This window comes from Capsicum annuum, chromosome 5 (assembly GCF_002878395.1).
Source record: "Capsicum annuum cultivar UCD-10X-F1 chromosome 5, UCD10Xv1.1, whole genome shotgun sequence".
Taxonomy (NCBI): Eukaryota; Viridiplantae; Streptophyta; class Magnoliopsida; order Solanales; family Solanaceae; genus Capsicum; species Capsicum annuum.
Window position 1 is genome coordinate 127,865,287 of NC_061115.1, and position 15,012 is coordinate 127,880,298.

Genomic DNA, 15,012 nt, shown 5'->3' on the forward strand with positions numbered 1-15,012 from the left:
ATAGCTTGACTGAGAGTATCGTGAAAACATGACATGGCTCTAGGAACACAGCTAATATTTCAGGTTTAAGTACCCCTAGGACTCGATGGAAAGAAACTAACAAAGCATGACTTTCTTTAATACATGACTAACATCATAATCCATAATACATTTATTGAAGCATTTCATCAAACATGTGATCTGCATAAACTTGCACATACATGGGGATTTCATGATATCATGCTAGTTGGGCATTTTTCTTCATATAGGTATTTAATCAAACACATGGTAGGCATAGTATGTTTAAACAACATTATACAACAATTAAACATCATGATTCAATTCTAATTTCATCATTCAAGGGTTTAGGCCCTATTTATGTACTAATCAAACCCATATATAATTTATCACCCAATCATAGAATAGAATTCAATTACTCATTATCAACATGAAGAAGAGCAGCCCAATCATGAAAATTCATAAAGGAAATCCATAAAACTTAAACTTAAATCCATAAAACTTAAACTTAGAAAAGGGATTCTTGGGCTTCATGGACGAAAGGAGTCCATAAATGAACACTATGCTTACCTGGGTTGAGCTTTTTGAAGTTCTTGAACTTGAAGAATTTGAATCTCTTAGTTCTTGAAGAAGATTTGAATTTTGTTTTTGGAGATTAATGTTAGAGTGAAAACCATAATTTTATTGTTGTAGAAGAACAATGAATTTTTGAGATTTGGTCTGATATAATTAGGTATATAAACGGGTGGTAAAAGACCAAAAAATTCCCTTTAAAAAAATGACTTAAAATAACTAAACGGAACGTGCGATAGCTCGTCCAAAGGACCATCGCTGGCTCGACGGTCTGTCATTCTGACCGTTGCACATGGACCTAAATAGGTTCTCACTGCCTTGGCTGCAATGTATTGGGCGACGGTCTATCGCTAGTTTGACGGTCCATCAACCTGTCCGTCGCACCTTATCCAGAAGGTGGCCTCACTGTTTCTCTTGCGACGGCCTGAGCGACGGTCTATCACTAGTCCGATGTTCCGTCGGCCTGGGATGTCACTCCTAAGTAGAAGGTAGTCACACTTCCTCACTACAACGGTCATGGGCAATGGTCCATCTCTAGTTCGATGGTTCGTCGGCCTCACCGTCGCACCTGGGCAGTTTTACTACTTTCTATATTTTGGCCATAACTTTCTCCTCCGATGTTGGATTTAGATGAAATTGGTATCGTTGGAAACCTAATTCAATTTCGCACATGAAAAAACTGAAAATCTTAAAATGCCACATGTACAAAAGTGGATTCATCTTTCAAAGTAAGTTTCTAACATTCTTGAGACGATTTCAAGCTAGGAAAAAGTATGGGGTATTACAATATCTTCCCCTTGAGAATATTCGACCTCAAATGAGATTGAGAATGAAGGGGTAAGATCACCGACGTACATACTGAACATGACTACTAAAACATAATCTCATGACTAACATGACTGATAACTAAACATATCATACTGAACATGCATATCTAATACATGTGTAACTGACTCAGGAACTCATGACTGGGTGTTCTGATGAACTAAGTTTCTCACAATGAGAATGCATGTCTGATGCATAATTATATAACAAAGTTGATACATAAATGCAAGACTGAATATGCAATGGTATTTAATACCAAGTTTGTGACGAACACTGAATATGAAACTGAGTAAGCTTAAGGAGAATTGTTACCTTAAGCTTGATCTGTGTCGGTGGAGAAAAGGTGAGGATACTTGGTACACATGTCTTCTTTTGCTTCTTAAGTAGCTACCTCGAAGGACTGATTTCTCCAAAGAACCTTAACTAGAGGGACTTCTTTGTTCCTCAATCTACGAGTCTGATAGTCTAGGATTTCAACTGGAATCTATTCATATGGGAGGCTATTCTGAACATCGATGCTCTGAATTGGGACTACAATTGCTAGGTCACCTATACATTTCTTAAGCAAAGAGACATGGAATACTGGATGAACTAAAGCTAGAACTGAAGGCAATTCGAGCTCATAAGCTACCTTGCCAAAGCGACTGAGTATCTTGAAGGGACCGACATATCAGGGACTGAGATTTCCCTTCTTGCCAAACCTCTTCACTCCTTTCATGGGAAAGATCTTTAGATATACATGATCACCGATATCGAACTCGAGATCCTTTTTACGAACATGTGCATAAGACTTCTTCGGGTCTGAGCAGCCTAGAGTCTTTCTCTGATCAGTTGGACTTTCTCTAAGGCATCGAATACCAAGTTAGGCCCTATAAATAAGGCCTCAATAACTTCAAACCAATCGATTGGAGATCTCCATCTCCTACCATAGAGAGCTTCAAATAGAGCTATGTGAATACTGGAATGATAGTTTTTGTATGCAAACTCAATCAAAGGCAAGCGGTCATCCCAACTACCCTTTAAATCAATTGCACATTCCCTTATCATATCTTCTTGAGTCTGAATGGTCCTTTCTGCTTGATCATCTGTCTGAGGATGGAAGCCTGTACTGAGATAAACTTGGGTACTAAGACCCTTTTGGAATGCTTTCCAAAAATAAGAGATGAACTGGGTAACTTGTCTGAGATAATAGATAGTGGCACTCCATGCAATCTAACCAACTCCCTTATGTAGAGTTTGGCATAATCCTCAGCTGAATAAGAGGTATGAACTGGAAGTAAATGAGCTTATTTGGTCATCCTATCTACAATGATCCAAACCAAATCATGTTGATGACGAGTTCAAGGCAAACCCATCACGAAGTCCATGTTCACTTTTTCCCACTTCTAAGTAGGAATACTGATCTACTGCATAGACCCACTAGGCTTTTGATGCTCTATCTTAACCTGCTGACATGTAGAGCACTTCGCCAAAAACTCTGCAACGTCTCTCTTCATCCCACTCCACCAATAGATTTCCCGCAAATCATGGTACATCTTTGTAGCCCCTAGATGAATAGAGTAGCGTGCACTATGCACTTCTGCAAGAATTTGCTACCTTAAGTCATCTACAGCTGGAACAAATAGGAGACCCTGACAATGCAGAACACCATCTCCCCCTTGGGAGAAAACCTCTACTTTCTGATCCTTCACTGATTCTTTTATCTTGACCAGACTAGGATACCTATCTTGCTTTTCTTTGACCTCGAAAACTAAAGATGATTCTGAACTACTCTGAACCCATATATCACCCTCCTCTGTATCGACTAAGATAACGCCTAGTCTGGCGAGCTGATGGACTTTCGGGGCTAACTTCTTCTTACTGCCCTCGACATGAGCAACACTATCCATAGACAGTCTACTGAGACCGTCAGCCAATATGTTGGCCTTGTCCAGATGATAAAGGATGCTCATGTTGTAATCTTTTAAGAGCTCTAACCACCTTCTCTGATGAAGATTGAGATATTTCTAAGAAAAGACATACTGAAGGCTCTTATGATCCATGAACACATCTACATGTCCAAATCTTCAACTCCTGAAAACTCTTCTCACAAGGATCTGACCACTAAACTTGACTTTCTTCTGAGTCATTCTGGACATAGAGGATGCAATAAAAGAAAATCCCTTAACAAACCATGTATAATAGCTAACCAAACCTAAGAAACTCCTGATATCTAATGGGGAGATAGGGCGAGGCTGGTTTCTTACTGCTTCGATCTTTTGAGGATCTACCCTAATGCCATCACCGAAAACGATATGACTAAGGAATGCTACTGACCTTAGCCAAAACTCACACTTACTAAATTTGGTGAATATATGATGATCTCTAAGAGTCTGAAGTACTATTCTAAGATGGTCTGTATGATCTCGCTCACTGCGGGAATAGACCAGAATATCATCTATAAAGACTATGATGAACATATCTAAGTACTGCTTAAACACATGGTTCATCAAGTCCATGGGAGTTGTTAGGGCATTGGTGAGACCAAAGAACATGACTAGGAATTTGAAGTGACCATACCGAGTACGGAAAGCTATTTTCAAAATCTCACATTCTTTGACCCTGAGCTGATGATATCTGAATCTAAGGTCTATCTTAGAGAAATAGCTAGCACCCTGAAGTTGTTCAAACAAGTCATCGATTCTGCAAAGAGGATACTTGTTCTTGACCGTGACTTTATTGAGTTGATGGTAATCAATGCACATTCTGAGAGAACTGTCTTTCTTGCACACGAATAAGACTGGTGTGCCCACGGGGAAATACTGGGTCTGATAAATCCCTTATCTAAGAGATCTTTCACCTGCTTTTTCAATTTTTTAAGTTCTGCTAGTGCCATTCTATATGGTAAAATAGAGATAGGGTGAGTATCCAGAAGAAGATCAATACCGAAGTCTATTTCCTTTCGGGAGGAATTCCTTGATGATCTTTGGGAAAAATTATTCACAAGTTACACACAATGACTCATAGGTTTTCCCTTAGTGTACTGCTCCACTAATATCAGAATGGTGAACTTAGGATCAATTAGGTCTTTTCAGGGTTGTAATGTAGGCTAAGGGACAGGTTGGAATTATTTAGGAATAGTGACTAACCTCTGTATGTGCTTTAATACACTTCATTATACATTTAAAACCAATTTCCAACAACCAAATTACACCACTTTTATCTACCCATTTCCTTTGTTTTTCCCCATCTCTTTTAAGCATTTTCACAAACACATGGTGGAAGTATTGTTTATTACCACATGAACTAATTTTTTCTTCTTTTTTTTCACAACCATGGTAATATTTATAGCATAATTTCTATCACCACTATCCACCACACATCAATTATCAACACCAATAACTATTACCTTAGTGCATCAAGTTCACCTCTTTCTTCTTATTCCTTAAACTCCTTAACTAATTTTTTCATTAAAGCTCCTAGGAGCTTTTGGATCAAATGAAGGTCCATCAACTAAGAGGATTAGGCTATATATGAGGCTACCAAAGAAAATAAGCTAAAGGCTCAATGAAGTTTAACTAGGATTATGCGCAAAGGTAGGTCACATAGAAGGTATAAATCAAGGCTATCAAAGAAATGCCTAATTCATCCCAAAACCCACACTCTTTATTTTGCTTTACACACACACCGGGTAAGTTCTAGACATCACATGCAATAAGAAATATACAAAAAACCTCATACGCACATGGCACATGCGCAACTCAATAGGATCATCATAGACTCTCAATCAAACAATAGCATAAATTCTAATTTAAGACAACAAGAACAAGAATCAAAACATGAGCCTAAGAGTCTCAAAAGTAGTAATTCACTCATTCAACATGTTTTTACCAAACAAAACACTTGCACCATGTAATACAAAATAGCACCAACAAGAATATCTTACACCAAAAAAAATTAATTGAGCCAAAATTTAGGAATTTCTCTACCCCACACTTAAAACTCTTCTTTGTCCCCAAAGTTAACTTAAAAGTAAGAGTTAAAAATGCTCCTTGAGGCCTATAGGCCAAGCTAGTAGCATCTTTACACATAAATGTGATCCAAAGGACCCCGCACTCAGTTTTTGGCTTGCTCTTTAGCTCAGATTTCTGGTACTCATACTTTCCATTAGCCTATGGCTCAATCAAAAATAAAAACTACATGAAATAAAAACTAAAAAATAAAAATAAAATATACCTACTTAACTTGGGTTGCCTCCCAAGCAGCACCTAATTTAGTATCGTGGCACGACCCAGCTTAACTAAACCATATTCTTTACTTCTCTTTCTCATGCTTGGCCTCCATCTTCTTATTCTCTTCACCCCTCTTGGGTGCAAATTTTCAAGAGAAATTGGTTTATCAACTCTAGCCTTTTCAGTCTCATCAACGTTCATCATGTCAAGCTTATGAAGTAGAAGCTTAGGCTGATCAATCAGGTAGTCCAAAGAGGTCTTTGGTGGACCAAACACCCCACACTTATCCCCTTCAATAATATTAATCATACACAAATCTTTATAGTGGGATATTATTTTGGGTGCTTTGTAACCATCAAATACCACCTCTTCATCCTCTACCCTCATGTTGAGCATGACTTCTCTAACATCAATCAACGCTCCTCCAGTTTCTTAGAATGGATGCCCCAAGATGATTGGTACCTGTTCGTCTGCCTCAAAATCAAGAACAGTATATTCAGCAAGAATAATAAATTTACCAACCTTTATTAGAACATCCTCTATTGTTCATTCCGGATATGCCATTGATCCATCTGCTAGCTGCAAAACCACTGTGGTCGATTTAGGCTTTCTCGAGTAATATGTCAAACAAAGATAGGGGCATCAAATTTATGCTCGCGTGTAAGTCACTTAGTGTGTGGACCACTCTACTTTTAATTTGGATCAAGAGAGTAAACTTCCTAGGATCTCTCAACTTCTTAGGGATTTTGTGTGTTATTAAAGCACTACACTCTTTAGTGAGTGTTATCTCCCCTACATTTTACAATTTTACCTTATTAGCAACCTCATCCCTCCAGTACTTTGCATACTTTGGAATTCCCTGCAAAATATCTAACAAAGGTAAGTTAATGTGAATCTCTCAGAATGTATCAAAGAACTTCTTAAACATTCCATCCTTCTTCGCTTTAATCTGCCTATGAGGGAAGGGTAGTAGCGGTGTCTTCTTCACTTATGGTTCAGCAACTTTAGTTTACAAGTACTTAGACCTCTTTGATTCTTCAGCAACTTTTTCACAAACCTATGGGGTTACCCCCCTCAGCATCTACCTCTTTAGTTACCTTTGGAGGTTCTCTCTGAAGCTCTTTACCACTCCTTAAGGTGATCGTCATAACCTATTTTGGATTTTCTGTATCTCTGGTCAACCCACCTTGTGGCTTAGTATTTAATACTTGTTATAGCTTCCCCATCTGTAACTCTAAGCTTCTCTGGGCAGCTTGTAAATTTTTCATGTCCGCAGCCAACTGTGTTTGATTAGGTAAAAGTTGTTTCAATAACTTTTCCATGTTGCTAGTTGATTGATTCCCTTATGCATGTGGTTGCTGAATTTGTTGTTGTGCATTCCACGACGGAGTCTGCCACTTCATGTTATAGGCATTACCATAATTTGGCCTTTGATCATTGACCACATACATTACTAATTCCAAATTTGAAGTACACATGGCCGCTGAATTGCCATTATTTCTGCAGATCTCGCACCAACCATTAATTTGCTGAAATGCATTGACTGCTGTTGTAGGCTGTGGAGCTCCCAATTTCAGGCTGCTGAACTGAGTGTTTATCATAGTTTGCAATGCTGCAACTTAAGTTGATAAGGCAGTGAACATGTCTACCTCTAGTACACCTGTAACTCTTTTCGTGGCACTTCTAGCATCTGAATGCCACTCAGGATTTCCTTGTTCTATACGGTTCAACAATGTATACAGCTTATCATAAGTCAATTCCAGCACTTGACCACCTGCAGCTGAATCTAGAAAAATCTTTGTATTATGATCATGTGCTTCTATAAAAGGATGAGCAAGTACCTCGTTGGACTGTTGATTGTATGAGCAAGTACCTCATTGGATTGTTGATGGGGTGGACAATCCCTAAAAAGAGCCTTGAACCGCTCCCAAGCATCATAAATATTCTCATCTGGCTTCTGTTTGAAGAATAATATCTCACTCCAACGTCTCGCAGTCTTACCAGAAAGGAATAACCGAATAAGAAATTTTCTAGCCAAGGCATCCCATGAAGTGATTGAATTTGCCGGTTCTGCAGACAACCACTTTTTTCTTCCCCAACAAAGAAAAGGGGAAAAGCTTCATCCTCACATAATCTTGATTTATGCCCGTCGGGATAAATGTATCTCTAATTTTTAGAAAATTCTGCAAGTGGACCTGTGGATCTTCATGTGAACTGACCACTGCTTATCAGAAGCTGAACCACATTCTATTTGAGTTTGAAATTGCCTCCATTTGCCAGCTTCTAAAATAGAAAGGTCAAATTTGTTGGAAGTGGAATTGCCATTTTTCTGACTGTCCTACGGACTGCTAGTTCATCATCCATGATGGAAGGATTCTCTTGGTTTTCATGGACTTGCAGAATTTGAGGGAGAAGGTTTGCTTCTCTCCTTCTTTAATGAAAAAGTTTCTCAAATTCAATGCTTGGTTCAACCAAGTCCTGATCCCTTGCCAGCTTTTGTAACTCATTTTCTACAAAAACATAACCAAGATCAATTGTAAAAACACCAAAAAAATCTAAAAGTAAAAATAAAATAAACAATTGCGAAATTTCAAGCCCCCGATAATAGAGCCAAAAACTTGACCGCGCTAAGCATACACGCTAGTGCATGTGGTTTTATATAGTAGTAAAGTGGTCTAATGAAAGCCAAGTATCGATCCCACAGATACTTGATTCAAAATAAATCTATTTTAGTTCACAATTTAGATTCAGTTGATGCAAATGTAACCAAAAAGAGAGTTTGTAATTTATAACTAGAGAAAAGTAAATAATTCGTAAAGTAAAGATCCTGAAATAATCAATAGGTGAAAACCAAGGGTCAAAGCACTTTGAACAATCCTACTATGTTATAGAACTTCATTCGTTAACGATCTTTTCTTGGTTGTTGAGTTGTAGAGTTAATTGTGTGTTCACAGTCTCCCGACCTCTAATCCTTTACCTAGTTAAATCTTACAACAACATTATTGAGCAGGGATGTAATAGTCCACTTATGTTCTTTAAGCTATCATCCAACGTTTGAATCAAGTAAGGCATCTAAGTACATCCCTTTCCTAGACACTAATTTGAATTCCTTATTCATAAAAGAATACAAAACCATACTTTGTTCATCTCCATGTTCTATCCCCAATTCCCTCTCCCGAGATCAAAAGGTAGACAATTGAAATATTCGAAGGGCAGCTAATCCTTAAAATAGTTAAATCAAAGATTAACACACAACCAATAATGATAATTAAAGTTAAATGAACTCAATTCAAAACAATAGTACTCGTGTCTTTGGCTTTAACCCCGGAAAGAGAGTGTTTAGCCACGCATAGTCATACTCGTAATCACAAGGTGCTAATTAACGACTAAGAACATGTATGAACTAAATTAAAATAATAAAACCTAAATAAGAATTTGTAGAAGCCCCTTGATCTCCAATATATGTTCAAAGATACGTAAAAACGTGACACTAGGTTGTATTTATATCACAAAGTAAACCCAATCCGTGTAGGAGTCAAATTCCATCAATTTGTGAGAAAGGAAGTAGAGGGGGCGCCGCCCTAGATTGAGCCTTGATCCAGGTGATGCTGTGCCTTGTGTTGATCCCCGCTCCAGCCAAGGTTCCTCCATAGCTATAGCCCTGCTCTAGGTGGCGCGCCATGGGCTTATAGCCTTGTCTCTCTGGAAGTTGCTTCTCAAATTTTTGCTAAGTGTTGAGTCTTCCATCTTCTTGTGGTGTATTTCCCATGGATTTACATCCTTTTCAAAATCAAAATATCATTATATTCAGCTCCTAAAGCTTCCTACACAATTACACCACACGAATTAAAGAAAATCACAACTCAATACCCATGACGACGAAGCAAAACAAGAGATAAGCTAGGCTTGTTCGCATTAATCTTTAACTTTATGTTTCGAATCTTAACTTAATCAAATTGAACCTTGCTTATTACCAACAAGTTATTCCACTCATAATTACACATTAAAACTATTTGAAATACATTAAACACAATAGAATCTAATGGGATCAACTAGACAAGCACCTGGCTCAAGCTAGTAACACTAGTTTCCACGATTGAACTCTAAATGACTCATTGAAGTACAAATTTGAAATTCACTTTGAACACTATAAACACATGATTTATCACTTATATGCATATTCATCTCATTATTAACTCATATAGCATACAAATCATCCTCAAAACTAGGCTAAAAAGGCTCGAATAGTGACACTAGAATGCATAAATACACCCAACATCAAATTATTACCCTCAAAAATAGGTGAAAACCAAGGTAAATTGGGGCTAAAATAACGCCCTAAAGGTTTTGGGATTTTATAAAAACAATCAAGAAAAGGGTGAATTCTTACCTTAAATTGGATGATAATCATGAAAATAGATATTAATTAAGCATCCCAAGCTCCCAAAAGCTTCAATTTTAAGCTAACACACTATTTTAGGGTTTATCTCTCAAGGGAAAAGATGAATAATGCCTAAAATCATAGAAAAGGGCTTAATTTATACCCAGTCTAGGGCCTCAGAAGTTGCTATCACAATCAGCTGGTGCACGATCGCACTACCCACTTGCCATTGGAGTCACAATCACGACAGGACATCACAATTGCCCCATCATCCCAACCAAGGGTACCGCAATCGCGAACTTTGGCTGGCAATCACTGCTACACCAGAAAGTAGCTAAGACTTAGAATCTTTTCCAAGTCTTCGACAACCTCTCAGGATTTATTCAGAATCTCATATACACAAACAAACTATGTAACCACACTGAATGAAACACTCTGTACTTAATGGCACTCATATTTTCCATCCGGGGTCATTTTGACCAAATGTGGATCCCACCCTATATTTTATTTTCTCAACTTTTTGACCAATTATTCATAATGAGCTCGGATGCCTCAAGACCAGAACCAAAGGTCTACCTAGCCTTAAATTGACATTCTGGAGTTGTTGGTATTCAGAATTGCTTTTAAAGATTATTTTACTGGAGTTTTTGCCTGGTGATCAGTTAGAACCAATGAAGACTTCTAAACAAAGAATTGGCTCTAAAAAAAAAAAACTGCCTGATAATCGAATTATCAGTTCTAGCAAGTCATAAATTACTTGGGACAGCTATAGAAAAGTTCTAACAGCAAAAAAATAAAAATATAAAAAATAAGCTAAAGGGTCATTACACCATCAAGGTCCCTGCTCAACCAATGAGCCAACCAATCATCAATGGCAGACCCAATAAATATTACTGGATTCATCTATTTGATGAGAAAATTTTTCAATTAAAAATTTAGAGGGCTATTCTAGTGTTTTCCATTAACTGACCTCTTAAACTACATCATTTTAGCTATCTCAAGGCTAATCATAAGCCTAAATTGTTCCAAATCCCCATTCCCTTAAAATTCAATTGGCACTTAAGAGAAAATAGTAAAACAAGAAACTTTATCCTTCAAAGCAAATATAAGGGTTCATCAGTTCCAAACTTCTAATTCAAAGATCTAACTATGTTTTTTGCCTCTAGGTATGTGGGATTTCATTAATGGGTTTTCTTCCATCCATTAAGTCCCTCGGTAAACTCAGTTTCTTAGTTTAATTCAATCTTCAGAGCTTAGGGTATTATGAAAAGTTTGAAACCCTTTATACTTTAGGTACTTATCATGAATAAGCCATGAATACATGCTTCCCATGAAATTTAGCTCTTTTGCCTATTATACATGAACCCTCAGTATACTGGTCTTTCATGATTGTTGAACTTATGTTGAATGAACTTACATTCCATTCGAACTATAGAACCTATCATGAATAGTTGAATTCTTTAAAGACGGAGGGTTATGACACCCGATGACTTAGTTTCTCATGCATTAAGGGTTGAATGTTTAGTCTGTCAGTTTCACATGTTTTAGGATGCTTTCAAATTACATGTCTAATATCACAGTCTCAGATATATAATTGGGAGTAGTACATAGCACTGAGCAGACACAGGGATGCAAACTCACCCATAAGTTAGGCTAAGACCTTTACTATAAGTTTCTAAGTCTCAAAACTGTGCTACCACTGTAGGTTCTTAAGAGTCACCCGCCAGATTAGGTAGACACCATAGTCCGTTTTAGACATCATTTTAGTGGATCCATGATAATGATCACCCGTACCACATAAATTAGTATAGGCCGATCGTTGTCAATATCTCAACTCTTGTTGAGGTCGAATCCATAAGGAGTGAAAAGTAGAATTCTAGTCTTATGGGTCTGAACAGTTACTAAAAAATCACCCAAAGTGCAAATAGAGTAAAAAACATGATTTAAAATGGGGGTGTCTAGTTTTGGGAGTGTGTGTGTCAATAGTAACTCAATTTCGTGAACTACACAACAATTGTAAATTTAACTTCGATAGAAAGAGAATCTTGGGATTATGTCTACCTAAGGTAAAATTCGGTATGGGTAAGTATAGATTTGGAGGACATTCTAGTTGTTAACAATATGGTAGGCTAGGTCTAGGGTCCTTGAGGCAATCTTGTCAACAAAATCACAAGAATTTTACCAATTGAACCTCTTGGATACCTAACAAGTGTGTTAATTATATTCACCTAGTACCTCAATTAGGTAACCTTATTTCTAGGAAGATACCCAAGATATAGTCAACTTCATACTCACACTTATGTCTAAAATAGTGAGAATTAGTAAACTAAATTCTCACATCCCTCTTTCAAGGATGATGTGAGTTCTAAAAGTTCACCCAAACTCTTCTTTCAAGTATGGTTTGAGCTTTCAAGAGTTTGGGGTCTTCACCCACAAACCCATTTTGAGTATTTGGGGCTTTCACCCACAAATCCCAACCAATTTAGTCAAAAGATAGTAGAACTCATTATCAACTAACTAGCATATGCACAAATACATCACAACCCACAACTAATAGCACCTTAGTTCAACATAATCCCAAGACTAAAAGATTTAGCTACTCATGAAGAAAATAAAGAAACATGTACCAAAAGGATTGTTCAAGGAATCCATTCTTCACAAATACCAAAATCCAAATCTCAAAATAAATTTACAATTCTTTCCCAATTTAGGGTTTCAATTTCAAATTCAAAGTGTTGTCAGTCTCTAGAATGCCCAAAATGGGAAAGGGTTTTAATTTTTTAAGAGATTTGGGGTCATTTGCTAAAAATTACAAAACTGCCCCTTGGCCTTATCCAGCGTTGCCGCGATCACGGCTACCGCAGTCGTCGGTAGATCAATGCAATCGTAGTTGATGACCTTCTTTACTGGCCATAATCGCGGCCCTAAAACTATGATCGCAGTAATCGAGGCCTATTTCTGCTCGAGGTCTTCCAACTGCACTTTCATTTTCTTCTTTTGATCTATTTTAGCTCAAGTCCACATCTTTCCCTCTCATAACCTATATTCCTGCAAAATATGGATAATAGTGCATTTACTCTTACATATGTCTCATTAATACATTTAAATCATGGCAATGTACACGAATGTCGTGTGCAAATGAGTGGTAAATTCACCGCTCATCAACACCCCAACTTAAAGCTTTGCTTGTCCTTAAGCAACACTACCTCTTACCATGAGACAAGGAACATTTATGCCCACATTGAATGACCCAAATGTTCTTAATGACTTCAAGATTAGTTAATACCACCATTTAGCTCTTCAAACATGGGCAATACTATTTTCACAACACCCCTCAATATAAAATATGATTTTTCAAAGATGTAAGAGACTTTAAAGAGAAATCATGCAACAATCACTAATACTCTAAGAATGACTCACCTTTGACCTCAACTACACTATACTCCATTTTGTCTCATTTTTTTGGAGATAAAAAAATCACCCACCTCAACTTATTTACATGCCTCCTCACAAGAAAGAAAATTTCACACATCAAGTCATCAATTATGCAGCAAGGAATTTAAGTTTAAAACACGCTCTCTGTCTCTCTCTCTTAATAATTCTCGATACTAATAAGTACCATGGCATAGGCTTGCCACTATTTTCAATCGCCACTACAATGAAAATACTTGATTGAGAATTACAAAGGGTTTTTTAGCTTGTATCGTAGGTTTGGGGTAGGGTAGAATATCTTTTAGGAACAACATCGCTATACCCTCCTTGAACATCTATATCACACTATTCCATCAAATTTTTTATCATGGGTCACTTCTTTTATTTTCACGCTTTACACATATGCCTACTTTTTATTCCCTTGGATCATCCATTTTCTTTTCATTTCGTTTCCTTGCATCCTTTGTGCTTATGTTTCCTTTGTTGGATCCTTTTCTTTTCTTATTCGTTTGTTCTTAATAGTTAAGCTCATAGGCACTCACTTAAAACTTTGTGACCCAAAGTTACCTCTTTCAATCATCACCACCCCCTAACTTAGGCTTTTAGCCTCAAGTTGCAGTTTTGAGTTCAGGAAGGGTAGGGTTTGAAAAGGGATAAAGATTGAAATGCTCATGACTTGCAAGGTGTTTACCAAAGAAAGGTCTAAAGTATCAAAGTGGGTAAATATGGATAATATTTATGCAAGGGTAGGATTTTTAGGCTAAAGTGGACTTCCAATGTCACAAAGATGGCCTAAGAACATCTTCCTAACTAAGTACAATCAAAATTAGCCTTGAGAGACTAATGGGGTAATTTCTAGATAGTACAAGTACACATGAGATTTGGACAAATAAGATCACCACACACAGCATGAAAAATTCGCCAAGGAGGCTCAATTTCCCCTTCTGCTAGAGACAAAAATAGAGTATCTCCCAATTTTCACAAGTAAAAAATTTTAGAGTTGCAAAAAGAGGAAATAGTTTTGTTACAAGGTTGTTCACGTCCATGCCCTTGATTTTTGAAAAAATTTGGAAAGAGAGTGGGTGTTTACTTTATATTTTCACCACGTACAATTTGCTAATTAGGGCACTAACCCAAGCCATGATCTCACATTGTGGTTTTCGTATAGGCCAACTAACCATATGGATACTCGATGTTTGCCATTGATATAACTATGATCCCAAAATCCGAAATGCTACAAGTACTTAGACTTCCCTTGCATTTGTGACTTTGATGCCACGGGTACTTAGACTTTCCCTTCATCCATGGCTCAAAACCCAATCACGACTCTTTCCTCTTAAGAATGTCGTCACTTAATCTATCATAGGGATAAGCTCATCCGATATTTCCATAGGTAAAATAAAAATAAAGTAGAAATCTAAGGACAAAATAAGTAATCCATGCAAATGTGGGCGCCATTAGAGTGACAGAATATTACAACCCAGATAAATATAAAATCAACAAAAAGAATCACAAAATATCCAGAAATATCAATTGTACAGGCCCAAATCAAATGAATACGGCAACAGGTAACCCCAACTGAAAAGGTAGTAG

General features: G+C 37.3%; 1 non-coding gene across 1 annotated transcript; it reads left to right on the top strand.

The window, feature by feature from the left end:
• Window positions 1–7,489: 7,489 nt before the first annotated feature.
• Window positions 7,490–7,593, top strand: LOC124899045. Its single transcript, XR_007056184.1, has one exon. It is a non-coding gene; the product is annotated as a small nucleolar RNA R71 (small nucleolar RNA).
• The last annotated feature ends 7,419 nt before the right edge of the window (window positions 7,594–15,012 follow it).